The following is a 22,317-nucleotide window of genomic DNA, read 5'->3' as shown; positions in this document are numbered from 1 at the left end:
TGGTCCGCGTTGATGACGTCAGAGCGCTGTGGTCCCCGGTAATAAAGTGATGTCACGGTGCGACGGTAATGATGCCATGGCGCTCCGGTCAGCGGTAATTATGTGACGTCACGCCACTCCGGTCCCCAGTGATGATATCACGCCGCTCCGGTCCTGGGCTCGATTTCTTTCACACACGGCTGAGGCTGACATCAGCTCCCGCTACAAGCCTGGCGCTGCTGCTGACAGATCCCGCCCAGCCCGCCTCCCCATTGGCTGCCCGGTCCGCCAGCCAGCAGAGGGTGAGGCGTGATTGGTTGAGACGGCCTGGCTGGGCCTTGCTATCACTTCCGCCTGGGTGTCAGTGGAGAAGCCGAGTCCTGACAAGCGACAGGTAAATAGCGTAGCCTGAGGGGCTCCTCCGAGCGGGGCATGCCGGGTAATGAGGGGGTCTCGGCACTGGGGTGTGAGGTGACATCTTCAGTGTCATTATTGTGTGCTGTCTGACTACAAGTCTCAGCATGCTGTGCCCAGCCCTGGCAGTGTCACCCTGTGGTGGAGCTACAAGTCCCAGCATGCTTTACCCAGGCCATGCAGTGTCACCTGGTGGTGGAGCTACAAGTCCAAGCATGCTTTACCCAGGCCTGGCACTGTCACCCTGTGGTGGAGCTTCAAGTCCAAGCATGCTTTACCCAGGCCTGGCACTGTCACCCTGTGGTGGTGCTACAAGTCCCAGCATGCTTTACCCAGGCCATGCAGTGTCACCTGGTGGTGGAGCTACAAGTCCAAGCATGCTTTACCCAGGCCTGGCACTGTCACCCTGTGGTGGAGCTACAAGTCCCAGCATGCTTTACCCAGGCCATGCAGTGTCACCTGGTGGCGGAGCTACAAGTCCAAGCATGCTTTACCCAGGCCTGGCACTGTCACCCTGTGGTGGAGCTACAAGTCCCAGCATGCTTTACCCAGGCCTGGCACTGTCACCCTGTGGTGGAGCCACAAGTCTCAGCATGTTGTGTCCTGGCACTGTCACCATGTGGTGGAGCTACAAGTCACAGCATGCTGTGCCCAGGCTATGCAGTGTCACCCTGTGGTGGAGCTTCAAGTCCAAGCATGCTTTACCCAGGCCTGGCACTGTCACCCTGTGGTGGTGCTACAAGTCCCAGCATGCTTTACCCAGGCCATGCAATGTCACCTGGTGGTGGAGCTACAAGTCCAAGCATGCTTTACCCAGGCCTGGCACTGTCACCCTGTGGTGGAGCTATAAGTCCCAGCATGCTTTACCCAGGCCTGGCACTGTCACCCTGTGGTGGAGCTACAAGTCTCAGCATGTTGTGTCCTGGCACTGTCACCATGTGGTGGAGCTACAAGTCCCAGCATGCTGTGCCCAGGCCATGCAGTGTCACCCTGTGGTGGAGCTTCAAGTCCAAGCATGCTTTACCCATGCATTGTCACCTGGTGGTGGAGCTACAAGTCCAAGCATGCTTTACCCAGGCCTGGCACTGTCACCCTGTGGTGGAGCTACAAGTCCCAGCATGCTACAGGAAGCAAAATTCCTGAAGGATAAACAAAATCTGGCAAATCCGATTAAAAAACGGAATTACTTAATCAGCTGTTAAATATCAGTCATTAATGTCCATATCTGATTAGCCCTGTGTAAAGTTGTGGTTGACCCAAGGCAGTCGGTGCTTATTTTAGAATAAAGAATACTGAGAGGTAGGAATATGGATATCACCAGCACTTGTGAATTTTTCAAGCGTGCTGCTCTGCCTGTTGTGCATATTGTACTAAATCTCCAAGAAATACCGCCTGGGATGTTATATAGCTGTGGTGCTACGAGTCTTTAGCCTGATACACACACACACACATCGAATTTTGATTGGCCAATTTTACCACTGTCTATTATCAGAGCTTACCTATACAATCTATAGTATTCAAAATTTGTTGGCCCTTATAATCCATTGAGGTGGTGAAATTGGTCAGTAATTCACAGATGCGATTTGCATGTGTCTATGAAATAAAGCTTAGTACACACAATTACGATTGGCCACTGACTGGCCAATTTTGCCACCTCCATGTAGTATGGGGGTCAACAGATACAGCATACTATGAACAGATTATGTTGGTAAACTGGCATACTACATGGAGGTGGTAAAATTGGTCACTGATCGGCCAATTATAATTGATAGTGTGTACCAGCCTTTAGTAGAATTCAGAGTTGAGGATTTGGCAGAGACACACTACGAATTGTTCCCGGTTTTCTCTTTGTAAATCTGATTTTACTCTGTATTACAGTTTGCTTTTATCGGTGCAGATTTGTGTTTTGAAGTTGGCACTCATAATGCCTGGTATACTCTATGCAATTTTCCGTCAGATTGACGGGTTTAATTTATTATTTCCAACAGGTCCGATCTGATTTCCAATTGTTTTTCCGATTACTTTTATACAAAATTGTTCAGAAAAACGATCGAAAATCAGATCGGACCTGTGGAAATAATCGATTTGATCCATGTATCTGACGGGACATTGCATGGTGTGTACCAGGCATAAAGGGTTGGGTAACTCTAGTTTTGCTGCTGTAGCACTTTGTGGAATGGGCAGCAGCATACCGATGGGCATGTAGACCAGGTCCATGCTTTCCTGTGAACCTGTTTACACAGGATAGGGTAATATCTGCTGTGATATAGTGACGAATATTCCCGGACTGCACAATTGTAAACGGGTAGCGGATGCATTGTCAAACCACTCCGCAAAAAGTGTGACCCACTTCACCGGACCAGCTGCAAATCAAAATGCCTTATTTTGGATGGTTTTCTCCTTGCTGTATTTTTTTTTTTTTAATCTTATGTGTGTGATCATGTGCATGCTTAAACAGTTCTAACCACCTGGGGGAACAGTTCTACATGATAAGTAAATTCCTGAATCCTACTCAATAGCGGCAGTTTAGTGTGAATTTCTAGAGCTGCACTACAGTTAAGAAAAATGCAAATCTATTCCTAAACTGCCACTGATTACGAAGTGCTTAATAGCTGTTCTACAGATAGTGCAGCAGTGCAGGCTAGACATGATTTGTGAAGTGCCCCTACTGGTAGCCTTTTCTAAGCGCTAGTGATTTGAAAAGCTCTTGCTAATTAATGTAATGCTATGAGAGATTTTTATAAAGTCACATCGCTCAAGCGGGATCATACCCATAGCATTACATTAGCAAGAGCGTTTCAAATTACAAGTGCTCAGAAAAGGCTTAGAAAAGGGCTGCTAGTGGGTTCCAGGCCTGAAGCTGTTCTGTGCTTAACCCTTCCAGTGCTTGGTAATGATGCAATGCAGCGGATGTATTAGTTACCTCAGCAAAAGTAATTTCCCTCACACACTGCCTGGTCTGAGAAATCTTCCTAACTCCTCCTATTCCTAACAATTTAAGAAGGACTCTGCACTATTTAGTGATTTCTTAAGATGTCTGAGACCGTTCTGCATGGATTTCTAAAAACCTACTAATATTTTGTCTCAGACACTCTTGATAAATGTCCCCCAGTGTATGTTTTTAAGTTGAGTTTATGATCGATTTCATGGTAGACTCTGGAGAGGTATGTGTAAGGTACAGAGTACAGGCACCCCACATGCATGCTGGGGCTTGTAGTTCAATTGTTACACTAAGGAAAAGGCAGCACCAGTATACTAATGATAATACTAGCTCATTAAATCCAAAAATAAGGACAGTGTGTGCAAAAAGGATATAAACCTAAACTAAATAAATCCACAAAAGAAAATATCCTACCAAGACCGCACCACACAAGAATGTCCAAAAAATAAAAATGAGCTTTATTGAATATTACAATTGTACAAGAACAAGATAAAAACAATTAAAACCAAAGAATTTCAGGATACACACTTATATAATGTATATAATATAATAAACACGTATAAGTATATAACAGCCCAACCCTAACTCCTATTCCTGAATAACTGTAGGTATACCCAGTGATGAGTGAAGTGACTAAGTGCTCAATAGATAAATGTAAAGTGCATCAGTATGAAAAAGTGCTATGTGCATTTATGAAGAACAGCCACACTGCCCTTTCTCCTCCAGCCTGCTCCTGTTGGTGAGATTTCATTCACACTTTGTTCCTTGCCTCTGCACGATCCTGTGTTGGACCTCTATTTTCTCACTTTCCTCACCCTGTTCTAGGGTGAGCTTGTACCATTCAGCGGTGGCTGTTCTTCTTCATAAATGCACATAGCACTTTTTCATACTGATGCACTTTACATTTACCTATTGAGCACTTAGTCACTTTACTCATCACTGGGTATACCTACAGTTATTCAGGAATAGGAGTTAGGGTTGGACTGTTATATACTTATACGTGTTTATTATATTATATACATTATATAAGTGTGTATCCTGAAATTCTTTGGTTTTAATTATTTTTATCTTGTGCAATTGTAATATTCAATAAAGCTCTTTTATTTTTTGGACATTCTTGTGTGGTGCGGTCCTGGTAGCATAATTTCTTTTATGGATTTATTTAGTTTGGGGCTTGTAGTTCTTGAACGCAGTGCTACTGGAGTGAGGGTCATACTGTGCAGTGTGTACACCATCTGTATCTAGACATGCTACTCATGATTGAGTTTTACAGTATAGCCTTCACAGTAGCTCTTTTTGTTGCTGAGTTCAACTTTCTCTATGGTTATTTGTGGCTCCATGCTTTGATTATATTACTGCAAAATAGTGTATATTGTTTCTTTATATTACAGTGTTTTCTTTTATTGCCTATTCACACTAGTTGTGCTGCCTTGTGTTTCATTTGTAAACATAGCCAAGGGCAGGAGAGTGATAAAATGAGTCATTTTAGTTGGTGACTGTTGACTCCAGTGCTTTAAAGGACAACTGTAGTATAGGTTGCCATATTTATTTCCTTTTAAACAATACCAGTTGCCCGGCAGCCCTGCTGATATATTTGGCTACAGTAGTGTTTTTTTAATCGCACCAGAAACAAGCATGCAGCTAATCTTGTCAGATCTGACAATAATGTCAGAAATAACTGATCTGTTCATGCTTGTTCAGGGTCTATGGCTAAAAGCATTAGAGTCAGAGGATCAGCAGGATAGCCAGGCAACTAGTATTAGTTACTAGTAGTATAGAAATAAATACGGCAGCCTCCATATCCCTCTTACTTCAGTTGTCCTTTAAGTTGTGTACACACTTGAGATACATCTTTGGAAAATGAAAGATCAACTACAGATTACCAGATCATTTTCTGCAAAAGAAAAACAAACAAAAAAACAAACCGGTTACAAAAGACCTCCAAAGATAGCTTTGAGGCTAGATTCACAGTGGGCCGCTGCGTTTTGATGCGACGTTAAAGTCGCACCGCAAACTTACAACGCAACGCGCCTAAAAAGTCGTAATGCATCATTACCATCGCATACAGCAGATACAGTAGGGCATACAGGCAATGAAAAGTATGCTTCCAAGTCTTTACTGAGCATGTGCAAACAGTCCAACGCAGCTAATAACGTGTATAACGAACAGCATGCAGTACTTTTACTTAACGTGCAGCGTTAGACACCAACGCAATGTATGCACTGTGAACAGGGCAATGATTTTTCATTGCAGTGAGTTATTCTGCGTTAAATGCTGTTTTAACGTGCGACTTTAACGTCCCGCTGTGAACTTAGCCTGTAAGATGTATTTGTCTCTCTCTTTCAAATCCATCTCTGTGGATCTGATCTGCAGATAGTTGCTCGCTAAACAAGTTGTGTATGATGTAGCCAGATATTTCCTAACTTTTTTTGTGTGCTTTTACGTGAAATAGAAAGAAGGCAATACATTTATAAAAGTTTTCCAGCATGTGTAGCTTGTGTACAGCATTGTTAGAATGATCCATCTTTCAAACCTTTGTGGCAAACGTGCGGCAGATTTATTCTTTGGTCTGCAAAGATGCATGAGTACCCAGGTTTACTCTGGCCAGTGTAAAAAGAGCAATGCACTGGCTTTGGCGTGCGGACCTGATCCTTCCCACTATCAAAATGTATGGCGTTTCAAGGTAGTGTTAATAAACTTGGTTGCCACCACTCAGTTGTTCTTCTGTAGCCAAATACTGGTTCCCAAATCAAACTACCTGGAAATGGAGATGGTGGAAGGTATTGGTTAGGATTGGAGGATGTGGTTAGGAAATACCATATGTTAAGAGGGCTATGTATTCGGAGTAAAGATGGTCAATAAGATGTTAAAGAGAAACCGTAACCAAGAATTGAACTTCATCCCAATCAGTAGCTGATACCCCTTTTCCCATAAGAAATCTTTTCCTTTTCACTAACAGATCATCAGGGGGTTCTGTATGGCTGATATTGTAGTGAAACCCCTCCCACAGTGTGATTACAGGACCATGGTTCTCACATCATACTGTGGGAGCCTTGTTGCATTGTGGGTAATAACAGCTGTTTACAACTTTTTCCAACTGCCAAAAAAGCAAATAGCATCTCCTTCCCCTGGCATCACCTGCCAGGAGTAAAAAATGTCATGATGTGGTAGATGTCAGAATGTAAATCAGGGAGAGGAAAGATTTTACAATGTGCAAACACCGACTAAATAATTTATACATATTTATTGTAAAATTAAGCACTTTTTTTATTACATTATTTTCACTGGAGTTCCTCTTTAATAATTCCAAGTTAATGCACAATTTTAAAAAATTTATGTCACTTGAAAACAAACCAATCAAATACCACCTTGGCCTCGTTCGATTGGTCTATTTTCAGTTGCACAAATTTGCAGTATAAATTTGCATTAACTCAAATGTTTTGCATCTCATTGGCCATCCCTGTTATGGCGATAGCATGGAGGGCGACATCTTTTAAGCCTGGTACACACCATGCAATTTTCACTTCAGAACCTACCATATTTCTGTTTGAGAAAATGATTAGACGGAAAAAAAAAATAAACAGCCTAACTGCTACTGACCAATCCCAAAATCCATCTCTTTCTCGGTGGGAAGCACATCGGACATGCTGGAAAATATGGATCAAAATCAGGGCTGTGGAGTCGGTACAAAAATCTTCCGACTCCAACTCCGGCTCCGACTTCTCAGTTTATGAAACCACGACTCCGACTCCGGGTAACCAAAATGGACCCGACTCCTTAGTCTAATATTTAACAGGGCTGTGGATTTTGTACAAAAATCACCCGACTCCCGACTCCTCAGTTTATGAAACCACCGACTCCAACTCCGACTCCACAGCCCTGATCAAAATACTGGCTATCGTTCCATGTGTATGTCCTTTCAGGTCATTTATCATTGTCCTTGCAGAAATATGATCTCAATATGAGAAAATGGCATATGTGTCTATGTTTGCTTTCTTCTGTAGCCAATTAGTCAGATATGATGAGCGATCTGATCCCTCACTAGAGTCTGATCTGAAAGTTGCATGGTGTGTATCCACAATTAGGTATAGCCAATCAGAGGGGAAGAAGACAGAAAACCCTAATTAGTACTGCTGTAGGATATTATAAAGATGCCCGTATTAACAGGTGCATGAATGAAACCTATGCATGTAGCTTGGGGCACCCCCCCCATGTCAGTAATAAACATGGTAAAATGCAGATAGAGATTCTGCCTGCTTTCATTTAGCTCTGTATACCTGCATAGATTATGCAACACAGGGCTTGCCCACTCTCCCTGTATAATACAGTGTTGTATGTTCTGCTCCTGTCATCCGCTATATAATCTGACCTCATAACCAAATTGCTATTCCTCTTTGCACTTCAGATCATAATGCGTACCTCCCAACTTTTTGATATAAGAAAGGGGGGCACTACATGCCCCTGCCACGCCCCATTACACCCCTCACTTTGCATGTTACAAACAATTCAGAATCAAAAGATGTAGTTTTATCATCTAGACCACTCTGGCCATCTCTATTATGGTTACGTTTCCTTTATTTTAACATTTGAAAATAAGAAATGTATCAATTTAATTGATGGAAATAAAGTTTAGAGTCAGGTAAACACATTTTTCAGTAGAAAATACATATAATTACACAGATCTGTACATCAGTTCTGAAACAGGGACAAATAAGGAATAAAGAGGGACCAGGGGGATTTGGTTAGCATAGAGAGACTGTCCCACCTGAAAGGACAGTTGGGTGCTATGATAATGTAATACTGTGCAGTGTGTGTATTGTGAAGTACTGTGCAATAGGCTCATGTCCAGTCCTATTTCATTCCACTGAATATTGCTGGTATAATACTGTATACTGTGTAGGTCTGCCTTAATCTAATATTTGATGTGTGCTGTTTGCTCTAGCTGCAGCAACCTCCCTGTGATGTAATATGATGTAATAATCGCCGCCTGTATTATGTCACCGTTTTACTGCCTCATTAATTTCCGTCACGCCCTGATGTTTCTGTCAATGTGCGCTGTAATCCGCTGTTAGGAACGCATTCACTGCTTACTATACACTGCAACGATAAAGAGGACCTGTAGTGAAAATAACTTAAAATTGCGTATTTTTCTTACAATTTTCATTTATAGAGTATTTAGAGGTTGATTCACTATTCTTAACGCGAGTTTCCATCCTCTTGTCTGTGCTAAGAAAGTAGTGCGACTTAATGACACAGCTAGGCACGCTAGTGGTGGCAGCATAGCATGCATACCTAAGCAACAGCCGATGCTTTCATTAGCCCTGTAGTAGTGACCCATCAGTACCGTGATACTTCACTAGCGTGGCCGCTATTGCATTAAAGTAAGCATAGTAGTGGCCACGCTGGTGAATCATCGCGGTAGCTATGTCACTACCTCGCCGCTAATGGAAGCATGGGCCGCTGCTTTGGTACACGCTGTGCTGCCACTAGCGTGCCCAGTGGTATCATTAAGTTGTGCTACTTTCTTAGTGCACGGAAGGGGTTATAACTCGCAATGTTCCAGTGCATTCTGAGTAGTGAATCAACCTCTTAGCCACTGTTTGCACATTGTAAAATCTTTCCCCACCCTGATTTACGTTCTGACATTATCATCATTCTAGTCCTGCCAAGTGCAGCTCTGCGGAATGTTTGTTTCTAAGTATTCTGAAGCCAATGAAAATAATTTCCCATTGCTGAGAATGCACTGGGAGGAGAATTCTTCATAGCTAAACAGCCTAGGCTAAGCATCACTGGGAGGGCGGGGCTACATACCAATATACAGCAATGTATACAGTACATACAGGAAGTGTTTCTGATGCTGAAACCAGGATAATTACCATAAAAGTGGGAATCCTTAATAATTGATTGCAGTCTATGTCATTACAGGGCCTCTTTAAATACTGTCCCTATTTCTTTTCTAAATCCAACACTGAACAAGGCAGAATCTACTTTAGATAAGGAAAAACCAGATAATTCCCGACATGATTCCAGCATTATCGTATCAGAAGTCAAAAATATTTTAATCTCCAAGCATGGCTAGGTAGTGCCCGGAATTGGGTTTGGCACATACAATTGCTCAGTGTAGAGATAAGGAATATAGATGATAGAACAAACATAAACAAGTGTACAGTTATTAATTGCATAAATGGGAGTGCAAAAAGGAGACCTCGGGGATCAGTTCCGAACACAGTGTTACTCTAGATAGTCTATCAGTCTGACAGCTGCAACTTTATGGCGGGTGAAAAGTGATGGAGGTGGGCGCTGATGGTGGGATGGCCTGAAGGGAGTTCAGCAAGTTGACAGCAGAGGGGAAAAAGAAGTTTGTATGGCTCGAAGTTCTGGTGGACATAGCCCGAAACCTACGGCCTGATTAGAGCCAATTGAAAAAGTGGTGACCAGGGTGTGAGGGGTCGCTGGCAATCCTCAGTGGTCCGGAGTGTAGTCTGGAGTTGTGGAGGAGGTCAAGTGAGGGAAGAGATCTTCTGATGATTCTCTCCGATCTGATAACCCTCTGAAGCTTGTATCTCTCTCTGGTGGAGGAACCAGCATAGCAGACTAGGATGGATGAGCAGAGGACAGACTCAGTGGTGGCATAGTAGAAGCTCTTCAGCAGCTCTTGGGCCAAGCTCCTCCCCTGGCGTTGGTACCAATAACGGTGCAATGCCTGCACAATGCAACTTTACATAGAGTACATCATCAGGGCCAATGTCAACAGTCACTGGACGGTAGTGTGTGGCACTATTGCCTTGCAACACTGAGATCTCCCTAACCTAGGCCAGAACACTATCTGCATTGAGTTTGTATGTTCTCCTTGTGTTTGCCTAGGTTTCCTCCCACATCCCAAAAACCAGGGATGCCCACACTTTTTTGGCTCACAAGCTACTTTAAACAAGTACAGGAGATCTACCAACACTTTGAATGTTGCAGAGCCTCCCCCCCCCCCCCCCCACTCTCAGGTACAAGTGCCTTCAGTATAGGCAGCTAGGTATAGGTCCCTTCACTATAGGTAGCCAGGTTTATGTGCCTTCAGTATAGGTAGCCAGGCAGGGGCGTAACTAGACATCACTGGATTCGTTGCAGCTCTGCTCCCAGTACATACATACACACAGGGCTGTGGAGTTGGTCCAAAAATCCACCGACTCCGACTCCTCAGTTTAGGAATCCAACGACTCCGACTCCTCGACTCCGACTCCTCTAATTTGCATATTACAATTTTGTTGATTAAAAGTATGTAACATGAAATTCGTCTCTTAACTGCCCATGCTTAGGAATTTTACAAGACAACTGAAGTGAGAAGGATATGTAGACTACTATATTTATTCCCTTTAGACTAAAACTAGTCCTTGGTAAGAGTACTTGAAAAAGGTACAAACTGGAACAAAGAACATCTATCAGGCCCTAGGCAATGTGACTGTGGGTACATGTAAGAATGATGTGCAGGTACTCTGCAGGGGAATGAGGAGATTCTTCCTCTATTACACATTCTTCATGCACAATCTGAACCAGGTTTATGGGTGACAGACAACACCTCTGTGTTCAATGTGCACAGCATTCTCAGTGGATTCCCTGCAGCTCTGTGGGGACTGCATATGTAGAGTATAGTACTACTGTGTAACAAAGTAAACCTGAGACAGATGAAATTAAAGTTTTATACATACCTGGGGCTTCCTCCAGCCGCCTTCAGGATAATCAGTCCCTCGTTGTCCTCCTCCACCACCTGGATCTTCTGCTATGAGTCCAGGTACTTGAGCCAGTCGGGCGTAGTGCGCATGCACACACTCCGCCGCCAGGAGCATACTACACCTGTGCAGCACTATTGCACAGGTGCAGAATGTTCCTGGCTGTGGGAGCGGCATGCGGCCGGACAGCGCTGACTGGCTGAATTACCAGGACTCATAGCAGAAGATCCGGGTGGTGGAGGACAGCGAGGGACTGATTAGCCTGAAGGGGGCTGGAGGAAGCCCCAGGTATGTATAAAACTTTACTTTTCATCCGTCTCAGGTACCCTTTAATTTGTAGTCACCAAACCAAATTTTAACATATCAAATTATTTGATTTCATCAGCAAAGGGAGTGCATACATTCCCATGAACCAGCATCAATGCAGAATTATTTCCATCTCATTGACCATCTCTATTAGTGACACAGCTACACATCAGGCTTTATTCTTACAGCATAGATGTTATTTAGTATATATAAGAGATTCCTGTGTACACATCATATATACAGTCACAATCAGATATGTATATCTGACCTTAAAAATACGGAGACTGCTTTATTGAAGCAGCACAAGTAACTAATTTTGATTGGTTTATTTCATTTTTGTAGACTAAGCACAGCTATTACTGTATATATACTGTATATATACATTATTTTTAATGACTATTATCTGAGAAATAGAACATTTTATCATATTTTCTATTTTAATTACAGTTACAAATTCATTAGGAGTCGGAGTCGGTGCATTTTTTTCCCGACTCCGACTCCAGGCACCCAAAATTGCCCGACTCCACGACTCCGACTCCACGACTCCGACTCCGACTCCACAGCCCTGCATACACACAGCCGTATTATTTTACTACATGAGAGCACATGCTATATGGAGAAATAACAATGACATACTGAACATAAGATATAGTATTCACTGTAACTTTGGCAAAACATTAAGAATGTCACTAATTCTCAATGAGGCAAAGACAGTCAGAGATCAATCTTACCCACTCCATTGTGTTGTAAAAGTAATCAGGTCATTAAGGTAGTAAGGTCACTAGACTGTGTGTGATAAGAATCTAGGAATCTCTTCGGAGTGATTGCTGGATAAGGGACAGTCTACAACTGTTTTTCAAAATGTGACTCCTTTGTTTGTAACGTTGTACGTGAAGTCATCAGAACTTTGCTGCAGTGAGACAGATGTTTTTACGAACACTAGGGAGCAGGGACAGTGTACAAATTCCAAAGTGTGTATGATTCCTTATCTGTGTGGTGGACACATGCAGCCAATATAACAATGGTGCAAGAGCAGAATACGCTTTTTCTCTCCATGCCCTTAGTCTCTCAAACTTTTCCCCCCACGGGCTCCCTGTGGCTTCTGGGGCCCCCTGCGGAGGCATCCCTTGCAGGGTCTATTGTTACGCCCCTGTAGGGTTTATGTGCCTTCAGTATAGGTAGCCAGGTTTATGGCGTACGAGAGGAATCGGCGCAGGAGACTTGGGCACAGGATACAGCCTGTATGGCTTATCCTGCTCCTGCATAAATTCCCATTGATTTTAAATGCTATTCCCCCTCCAGGCCGCCATGGATGGTGGGGAATGAAATAATTCACCTTCTAGCGATTGCTGGAGGGCGGATTATAGTGTTTTATAAGTAACTTCAGATCTGTCTTCTGACAGCGCTGAATTTGCTCACTCCTGCACCCAAGTCTCCTGCGCTGGAATGGTAGTGTTCGAGGTTTATGTGCCTTCAATATAGGTAGCCAGGTTTATGTGCATTCAGTGTAGGTAGCCAGGTTTATGTGCCTTCAGTATAGGTAGCCAGGTTTATGTGCCTTCAGTGTAGGTAGTTAGGGTATAGATGCCACTTCCCCTTCTCCAGCTGCGGCGGTGTCTGGGGCTCATTGGACGGCAGATAAGCAGCGGCAGCTGAGGGAACTTTCTGGTGGGGGGCGGCGGGCAGCATGCGTTGATGCATTGTGACCGGCACCGTCCCCTGCCATGACATCGCGTCCAGGCTGCCTCTCTCCTCCCCTGCTTCCTTATTTTCCAGCAGCAGAATTTATGGCCGAATTCTACAGCTGCCGGCCTCACAATTTTATGTCACGAGGCCGCGGTCTACCAAATAGACGGTCACGATCTACCGGTAGATTGTGATCCACCTATTGGGCGCCCCTGCCAAAAAACCTACAGATAGGGTAATCGGTTTGTAAATTTCAAGCTGATTTACATTGAAATGGAAAGATGGTGTATGTATATATATATATATATATATATATATATGTATATATATATATATATATATATATATATATATATATATATATATATATATATATATATATATATATATATATATATATATATATATATATATATATATATATATGGAAAAAAAACTCCAAACCTACATGCCCCTGTGGGAAAAAGAAATTGCCCCCTGAACCTTATAACTGATTGGGCCACCCTTAGCAGCAATAACTACAATCAAGCGTTTGCGATAACTTGCAACAAGTCTTTTACAGCGCTCTGGAGGAATTCGGGCCCACTCATCTTTGCAGAATTGTAGTAATTCAGGTTTATTTGAGGGTTTTCTAGCATGAACCGCCTTTTTAAGGACATGCCACAACATCTCAATAGGATTCAGGTCAGCACTGACTAGGCCACTCCAAAGTCTTCATTTTGTTTTTTTTTCAGCCATTCAGAGGTGGATTTGCTGGTGTGTTTTGGGTCATTGTCCTGCTGCAGCACCCAAGATCGCTTCAGCTTGAGTTGAACAGATGGCCGGACATTCTCCTTCAGGATTTTTTGGTAGAAAGTAGAATTCATGGTTCCATCTATCACAGCAAGCCTTCCAGGTCCTGAAGCAGCAAAACAACCCCAGACCATCACACTACCACCACCATATTTTACTGTTGGTATGATGTTCTTTTGCTGAAATGCTGTGTTACTTCTACGCCAGATGTAACGGGACACGCACCTTCCAAAAAGTTCAACTTTTGTCTCGTCGGTCCACAAGGTATTTTCCCCAAAGTCTTGGCAATCATTGAGATTTTTTTTAGCAAAATTGAGACGAGCCTTAACCCTCCTGGCGGTTTGCAAAAAAATCGCCAGGGGGCAGCAAATCTTTTTTTTTAAATTTTTTTTTTTTTTTTTTCATGTAGCGAGACAAAGTCTCGCTACATGATAGCCGCTGCTCAGCGGCATCCCCCCAGCCCCTCCGATCGCCGCCGGCGATCGGAGATCCGGAGATCCCGTTCAAAGAACGGGATCTCCTGGAGGGCTTCCCCCGTCGCCATGGCGACGGGCGGGATGACGTCACCGACGTCATCGACGTCGTGACGTCAGAGGGGACTCCGATCTGCCCCATAGCGCTGCCTGGCACTGATTGGCCAGGCAGCGCACGGGGTCTGGGGGGGGGGGGCGGCCGCGGCGAGAGGAATTGCGGCGGATCGGCGGGTAGCGGCGGCGATCGGGCACTGCACGCAGCTAGCAAAGTGCTAGCTGCGTGCAGCAAAAAAAAAATTATGCAAATCGGCCCAGCGGGGCCTGAGCGGTGCCTTCCGGCGGCATAGCCCGAACTCAGTTCGGGCTTACCGCCAGGAAGGTTAATGTTCTTTTTGCTTAAAAATGGTGTGCGCCTTGGATATCTGCCATGCAGGCCGTTTTTGCCCAGTCTCTTTCTTATGGTGGAGTCGTGAACACTGACCTTAATTGAGGCAAGTGAGGCCTGTAGTTCTTTAAATGTTTTCCTGGGGTCTTTTGTGGCCTCTCGGATGAGTTTTTTTCTCTGCGCTCTTGGGGTAATTTTGGTCGGCCGGCCACTCCTGGGAAGGTTCATCACTGTTCCATGTTTTTGCCATTTGTGGATAATGGCTCTCACTGTGGTTCGTTGGAGTCCCAAAGCTTTAGAAATGGCTTTATAACCTTTACCAGACTGATAGATCTCAATTACTTTTGTTCTGATTTGTTCCTGAATTTCTTTGGACCTTGGCATGATGTCTAGCTTTTGAGGTGCTTTTGGTCTACTTCTCTGTGTCAGATAGCTCCTATTTAAGTGATTTCTTGATTGAAACAGGTGTGGCAGTAATCAGGCCTGGGGGTGACTACAGAAATTGAACTCAGGTGTGATAAACCACAGTTAAGATATTTTTTTAACAAGGGGGGCAATCACTTTTTCACACAGGGCCATGTAGATTTGGAGTTTTTTTTTCCCTCACTAAATAATAAAAACAATCATTTAAAACTGCATTTTGTGTTCAATTATGTTATCTTTGACTAATAGTTAACGGTTTTTGATGAGCAGAAACATTTAAAGGGACTCCGAGCAGTGCAGAAACTATGGAAAGATGCATATCATTTTAAAGCTCTCTTTCTCTTCTTTCCAATGATAAATAAACCGCCGCCCTACGCCTTTTAGTTTTCACTATTTTCGCAATTGAAATTGCCGCGGCAGCGATTTCAATTGCGAAAATAGAGAAAACTAAAAGGCGTAGGGCGACGATTTAGGTGTCGCCAGAAAGAGAGCTTTAAAATGATATCCATCTTTCCATAGTTACTTGTATTACACAGGACGACACTTTCCCCAGTGTCAGCAGCTCCATTCAGCAGAAAAAGTCGCCCTGTGTAATACAATACAACTATAGAAAGATGGATATCATTTTAAAGCTCTCTTTCTCCTCTTTCTGACGACACCTAAATCGTCGCCCTACGCCTTTTAGTTTTCTCTATTTTCGCGATTGAAATTGCGGCCGCGGCAATTTCAATTACGAAAATAGCGAAAACTAAAAGGCGTAGGGTGGCGATTTATATATCATTGGAACGAGAAGAAAGAGAGCTTTAAAATGATATGCATCTTTCCATAGTTTCTGCACTGTTCGGAGTCCCTTTAAGTGTGACAAACATGCAAAAGAATAAGAAATCAGGAATGGGGCAAATAGTTTTTCATATATATTCACTTTTTCACATATATAAACTTGGTAATTGACTGATTGTATATCAAGGTTAGAAAAGGTGGGCGGTGCCAACAACTACATTTTTTACATGGGACATTATAAACTGCAACCATTCTTACACTGTTAATGGCAGTGTTCTCAAACTTGGCACAGTTGGTCACTGGGTGACTGGGATTGATTGATTTTCAAGGGAAATATTTACATTGCTGCATACACTCTTAATGGCAGAGGCCTCAATTCTGGTAGTCAGTCAATGGGAGACTGGGGTTTAAATTCTGAAAAGGGGACGGGCCACAAACAGCCAATCAGATTTGTTTAATTTCAGTGGGAAATTGCAACTTATTGATGCCAAGGACCCCAGAGCTCATAAACTTGGTCATTGAGTCACTGTATGTCAAGGTTAGAAATAGTGGGCGTAGCCAAAAACAACAAACTTTTTACATGGGAAAATACAAACTGCAGCCATTACAACACTGTTAATGGCAGGGTTCTCAAACTTGACACAGTTGGTCACTGAGTGACTGGGATTGATATTCAGAAATGTGGGTGGAGCCTACAACAGCCAATCAAAATTAATCTATTGATTTTCAAGGGGAATATTTGCATTGCTACCATTCTTACACTGTTAATGGCAGAGGCCTCACCCTAAAACAGTCATTGGGTGACTGGGATCCAAATGCACTAAAGGGGGTGGAGCCATAAACAGCCAATCAGATTTGTTAGATTGATTTCAGCCATTCTGTTATTGGCAGGGTTCTCAAACTTGACACAGTTGGTCACTGGATAACTGGGATTAATACTCATGAAAGTGGGTGGAGCCTACAACAGCCAATAAAAACTCACCTATTGATTTTCAAGGGGAATATTGAAACTGCTGCCATTCTTACACTGTTAATGGCAGAGGCCTCAAACCTGCTACAGTCGGTCATTAACTGGGGTTCAAATTCACTAAAGGGGCAGAGCCACAAACAGCCAATCAGATTCCTTTGCTGAATAAAATGCTTCCATTCACACCATTTTGATGCCAGGAACCCGAAAACTCAAAACTTGGTCATTGTGTGTCAAGATTACAAAAAGTGGGTGGAGTCAAAAACAGATTTCCCTGGGAAAATGTAAACTGCAGCCCTTCATCACTGTTAATGGCAGGGTTCTCAAACTTTGCACAGTTGGTTACTGGGTGACTGGGATTAATATTCAGAAAAGAGTCTAAAAAAGCTAATTAAAATTCACCTGTTGTTTTTCAAGGGAAATATTGAAATTGCTGCCATTACATAGTTACATAGTTATTTGGGTTGAAAAAAGACATACGTCCATCGAGTTCAACCAGAGAACAAAGTACAACACCAACACCAGCCTGCTCCCTCACATATCCCTGTTGATCCAGAGGAAGGCGAAAAACCCTTACAAGGCATGGTCCAATTAGCCCCAAAAGGGAAAAAAAATTCCTTCCCGACTCCAGATGGCAATCAGATAAAATCCCTGGATTAACATCATTAGGCATTACCTAGTAATTGTAGCCATGGATGTCTTTCAATGACAACTTATTTGCTTACTGACAACTTATTTGCTTGGATATCCCTGTGCACTCCAGGGGCAATCGCTGCACATCAACATTATCCATTGGTGCTGATCCACTTGAAACATTAGAGGCAGAGGAGCAGCAAGGCACCCAGGCAATGTGCACAAAAGGAAACAAACATGTCAGCCTCCATATCCCTCTCACCTCGGGTTCCCTTTAAAAAACAAACAAACTGGATAGTGGCTTCTTGACACATTATTAGCGCGTTACTGGAGGTGTGTGCTCTGTTTTATTATTTTTCTCTTGTGCCTCTGGAAATGTTCTGCCTGCACCACTAATAGTATTCTTGCTGTCATTCTGCTATCGTCACTCAAATACTGACAGGCTGGTTGCCGGGCGACCGTGTCGGATATATGTTTGCATCGGTATGTTCTGATTGTATTTTTGCATATTCGGCGTATCGAGCGTCCTTGTAAACAGTGCAACGACCTTAATTAATCCTTGGAACTTGCCTTGCGTAACATCAGTTCCTGCGTCTTGTGGAAGTGTTGTCAGACATGGTGTTACATGGGTCTGACGGCCTGTGTTCCTGATGGCATATTCTATCTTTCCTGCTACTACCAGAGAGGTAGCACACGGTTATACAACATAACACAAGGTTATACATGCAAAGAGGGTATAAGATGCATGATCATGTGATTATTACAGACTCAGAAATTCAAGTCCGAGTTAGTACATAGGAAGGATGTCATAGCTGGGTTTTGCAAGATCAAAAAGGAGACACTGGGGGGGGGGGTTGACCCTGCCAAAGGCTTACAATCTAAAAGGGGGGGGGGCACACAAGGTAGGGCTGTGGAAGAAGTGCTTGGCTGACAGAGTTAGAGGAACTCCAGTGAAAATAATGTAATAAAAAAAAGTGCTTACTTTTTACAATAATCCACTAGAGTAAAACCCCTGTGTCCGTGCGCTGTCCCTGTGTAGCGTTGTCCGTGCTGAACCGTTGTACGCATGTGCGCACTGCGCAGCACGGACAACGCTACACAGGGATAGCGTGGGACCAGGGAGCCGAGCTGGCGGCAGGTCAGCGGGCGGCCGGGTTTGTGGCGGGTCAACGGGCGTCGTGCGTGGGAGGGGAGGGGATGGGGATTCCACACAGACCTATAGCCCGTTTTTAAACTGGCTTAGGTCACCTAGTTATGCATAAATGATTTAGACGGTGTTTGCCCATTGCAAAATATTTCCTCTCCCTGATTTACATTCTGACATATATCACATGGTGACATTTTTACTGCTGGCAGGTGATGTCACTGGAAGTAGCTGCTGTTTGCTTTTTTGGCCGTTGGAAATAGCTGTAAACAGCTATTTCCCACAATGCAACAAGGTTCACAGACAGGAAACTGCCAGGACCATGGTTCTCACAGTTTCCTGTGGGAGGGGTTTCACCACAATATCAGCCATACAGAGCCCTCTGATGATCCGTTTGTGAAAAGGAATAGATTTTCCACGGGAAAGGGGGTATCAGCTATTGATTAGGATGAAGTTAAATTCTTGGTCATGGTTTCTCTTTAAAGTGTGGTAGATGGGGGGTAGGCCATTTTAAAGAAGTGTGTTTTGAGGGCTTGCTTGAAGATGTTGAAGGAAGGGGCGGCTCTTGAGAAGTCATTCGCATATGGAAGTGAAATGCATGGTACGGTCCGGTGGAGATTGTTGGAGGGGGCGGGCAGGTATATACAGTATCTGCAGACGAGCTCAGAGATGTAGGTTGGGCAGGTCCTGTGTACAGATCTGTAGGCCAGGCACAGAATCTTAAACCTAATCCTGAGGCAGATAGGGAGCCAGTGTAGGGCTGTGTGCTAATAACAACCGGTGTGGTGTGTGCGGGACTGTATGCCTTTCATGTATTTGTGTGTGTGTGGGGGGGTAACCTTGACCTGCCCAACGGGGTTATAAAGGTGGCGTAACATAATATCTGGGGGTCCATAACAAAGTTTCCATGGTCTTCTCATCAGGAGAGTGATTACAGTGCTGACATATCAATATGATGAAGACCTAATGAAACCGCCATCTATGAATTGTATTTTATGGCTGTGTGAAATGAATAAGCTGCAGATGTGTATGTGCTATAAATCAGCAGCTCTGGGGGACAGGGCCATTCAGTGTCATAAAAGAATGAGTTGTTTGTTCGCTTGCTCACCTGAAGCATTGCATCATGGGAGTAACTTCTGAAAAGACAACTGAAGTGAGGAGGATAGGGAGGGAGTCATATTTACAGTAGTTCCTTTTAAACAATAGCCTGGCAGCCCTGCTGATCTATTTGGCTGCAGTAGTGTCTGAATCACACACTTGAAACAAGCATGCAGCTAATCCAGTCACAGAAACCGCTGATCTGCATGCTAGTTCAGGGTCTATGACTAAAAGTGTTAGAGGCAGAGGATCAACAGGACAGCCAGGCAATCTGCATTGTTTAAAAGGGAATAAAAATGGCTGCCTCCATATCCCTCTCACTGCAGGTGTCCTTGAACACTTCACAAGTATCTTGTTTTAGGAAGACAATTTTGGACTTGTTCTTTTCCAGTATGGGGCTTTTTTTTGGGCTTCTACAAATATTCCAAGCAGAATATTCTGTGCTGCCTCTAGAGAAGTAGGAAGTTGCCACGTGTATGGCCAGTACCTACCTATTCCTCCCCCCTAGCAGCCCATGCTGCCAGCACAAGCCCAGTTGTCTGATCCTCCACATGGCTCGGTCATGTGATCTGTGGTCTGTATGTTTTAGCAGGAGGTAAGTTAATGGGAGGCTGCACTGGTGAATGGAAATAGTGCATTTTGTAGTGATAATACACACCCAGCATGCCAGTAGGCATTCAGCGGTGACACAGGCCCCACCCCTTTCCACTGCTGGTTTTGCTGGGCCTATCGAGTCTCATTACCAAAGTTCACTGGATCACATGAACTGATCAGCCTATATTGCTTTTTCTAAACACAACTATTATTCTTGCGTTTAAAAATATATACTGGACTGTGTACTGGACTGGATGAAAAATAAAATCTGTGACACGGCGTTCCTGCATTAGCAAAACAGAGGGGATAAACTCCTGCCGGCTTGCAGAGCTGTAACTCCTCATTGTATGACAGTGCCTGCAAACAAGAGTCTGTGTCCATCTATAAACATTTAACACACTGCACTAAATGATGTTTGTTGACGATTACATCACAAATAAACAGTCACTAAACCTCAATCAGTCCAGTCTATTAAACGAGAATAGATGGACACCGCTTTGTTTCTAGGCACTGTCGTGCAATCCGGGATGGTCGATGAGATGCAGTGTTATGCAAATTTTGTGTGCAAATTTATGCAGCTTGAACATGAATCAATCAAATCTTGTTAAAGCGGAATATAACCCTGCATTTCAACTTTGCTCTAAAACATTATTTACAGTATATTATATGCAACCAGCATTTTTTTTTTTACTAGACCAGCATTGGAAGGGTTACACAGGGCTTTAAAGTTCCTTTAGATTTCTGCAGACGCATCCGAAGCTGAAAAGAGATACATTTTGTTTACAGAAATGTATCTAAGTGTTGAATGACTCATCTCTCTGACTGAGAAGGAGCTTGGAGGACTGCCAAAGAGTGTGTAACTGTTTATCAATAGATACATAGAATGTAACAATCTGAACTTCTGCATATCTCTCCACGGAACTTGAAACGTCTGTGTTTAACCCTTCCAATGCTGGTCTAGTAAAAAAAAAAAAAATGCTTTTTGCATATAATATGCTGTAAATAATATTTTAGAGCAAAGTTGAAATGCAGGGTTATATTCCGCTTTAAGGTAAAATGTGATTGGTCCATTTTTAAAGTTGCATAAATTTGAATATTAAAATTTAATAATCCTGCATCAACTCGAAATTATTTGAATCTCATTAACCATCCCTACATGCAATGATTTTGCATTTGAGTTCGGGGCTGTCTCCCTTTACAATATAGGGAACCGCAGCCTACTGATAACTATAGGCTGCCGCCCGATTCGCATGCGGGGAATAAATCGTCCAGCGTTCTGCATTACGCATGCGAGTCGCCAGAGGGATTCTGATGTGTCTTACATCACCACTGTGACGAGACGCATGCCCAGAGCAGCGGAGAGGGGCCATATAAGTAATATTTTAGAAACACCAATATGGGAGTATCCGGTCATCTGATCCAGTGAATTACCTATATATCCCAGCTATCTTCTGTGTAGGCCTCATGACTACTGGGTCCACTGCTATGGCTGTGACTGTGCCTATGTAACCACTAGGGATGGTCACTGAGGTGCAAATCATTCTGACTGTCTGGAGTGATTGGTCTCCATCCTTCAGGGGACATTCCAGGAACGGGTTCTGAATGGACATGCTAGCCTAGCCAGGGCTGTGGAGTCTGTACAAAAGTCATCTGACTCCGACTCCTATGAAACCACAGACTCTGATTCCAGGTACCCAAAATTGCTCCGACTCCTCTACTCCGACTCCTTAGTCTATGGATTTGGTTTGAAAATCATCCAACTCCGACTTCTCAGTTTATTAAAACCACAGACTGCTCGACTCTGACTCCACAGCCCTGAGCCTAGCGCCGCGTTCTGTTGCTACGGGTGACAGTGCACCGCACAACAGAGTGGGAGGGGTCAGAAGGAGAATAATGGGCTCGGCTGAGTTGATTTGATGCTCTGGATCTCTTGGTGAGGTTCAACTTGACAGGAATGTGTAAAGCTAATGGTTCTTCATTAAAG

At 43.6% G+C, this 22,317-nt stretch overlaps 1 protein-coding gene across 1 annotated transcript in view; it reads left to right on the top strand.

Moving 5' to 3' along the window:
• Positions 1-291: 291 nt before the first annotated feature.
• Positions 292-22,317, top strand: part of OSBPL2 (oxysterol binding protein like 2) — a 227,921-nt gene continuing 205,895 nt past the window's right edge. The window contains exon 1 of the mRNA XM_068262289.1: positions 292-373. The gene's annotated coding sequence lies outside the window, so the exon portion shown is untranslated. The remainder of the gene's footprint in view (positions 374-22,317) is intronic.

Source organism: Hyperolius riggenbachi, chromosome 12 (genome assembly GCF_040937935.1).
Source record: "Hyperolius riggenbachi isolate aHypRig1 chromosome 12, aHypRig1.pri, whole genome shotgun sequence".
Taxonomy (NCBI): domain Eukaryota; kingdom Metazoa; phylum Chordata; class Amphibia; order Anura; family Hyperoliidae; genus Hyperolius; species Hyperolius riggenbachi.
This window is presented reverse-complemented; position numbering and strand designations above follow the sequence as displayed.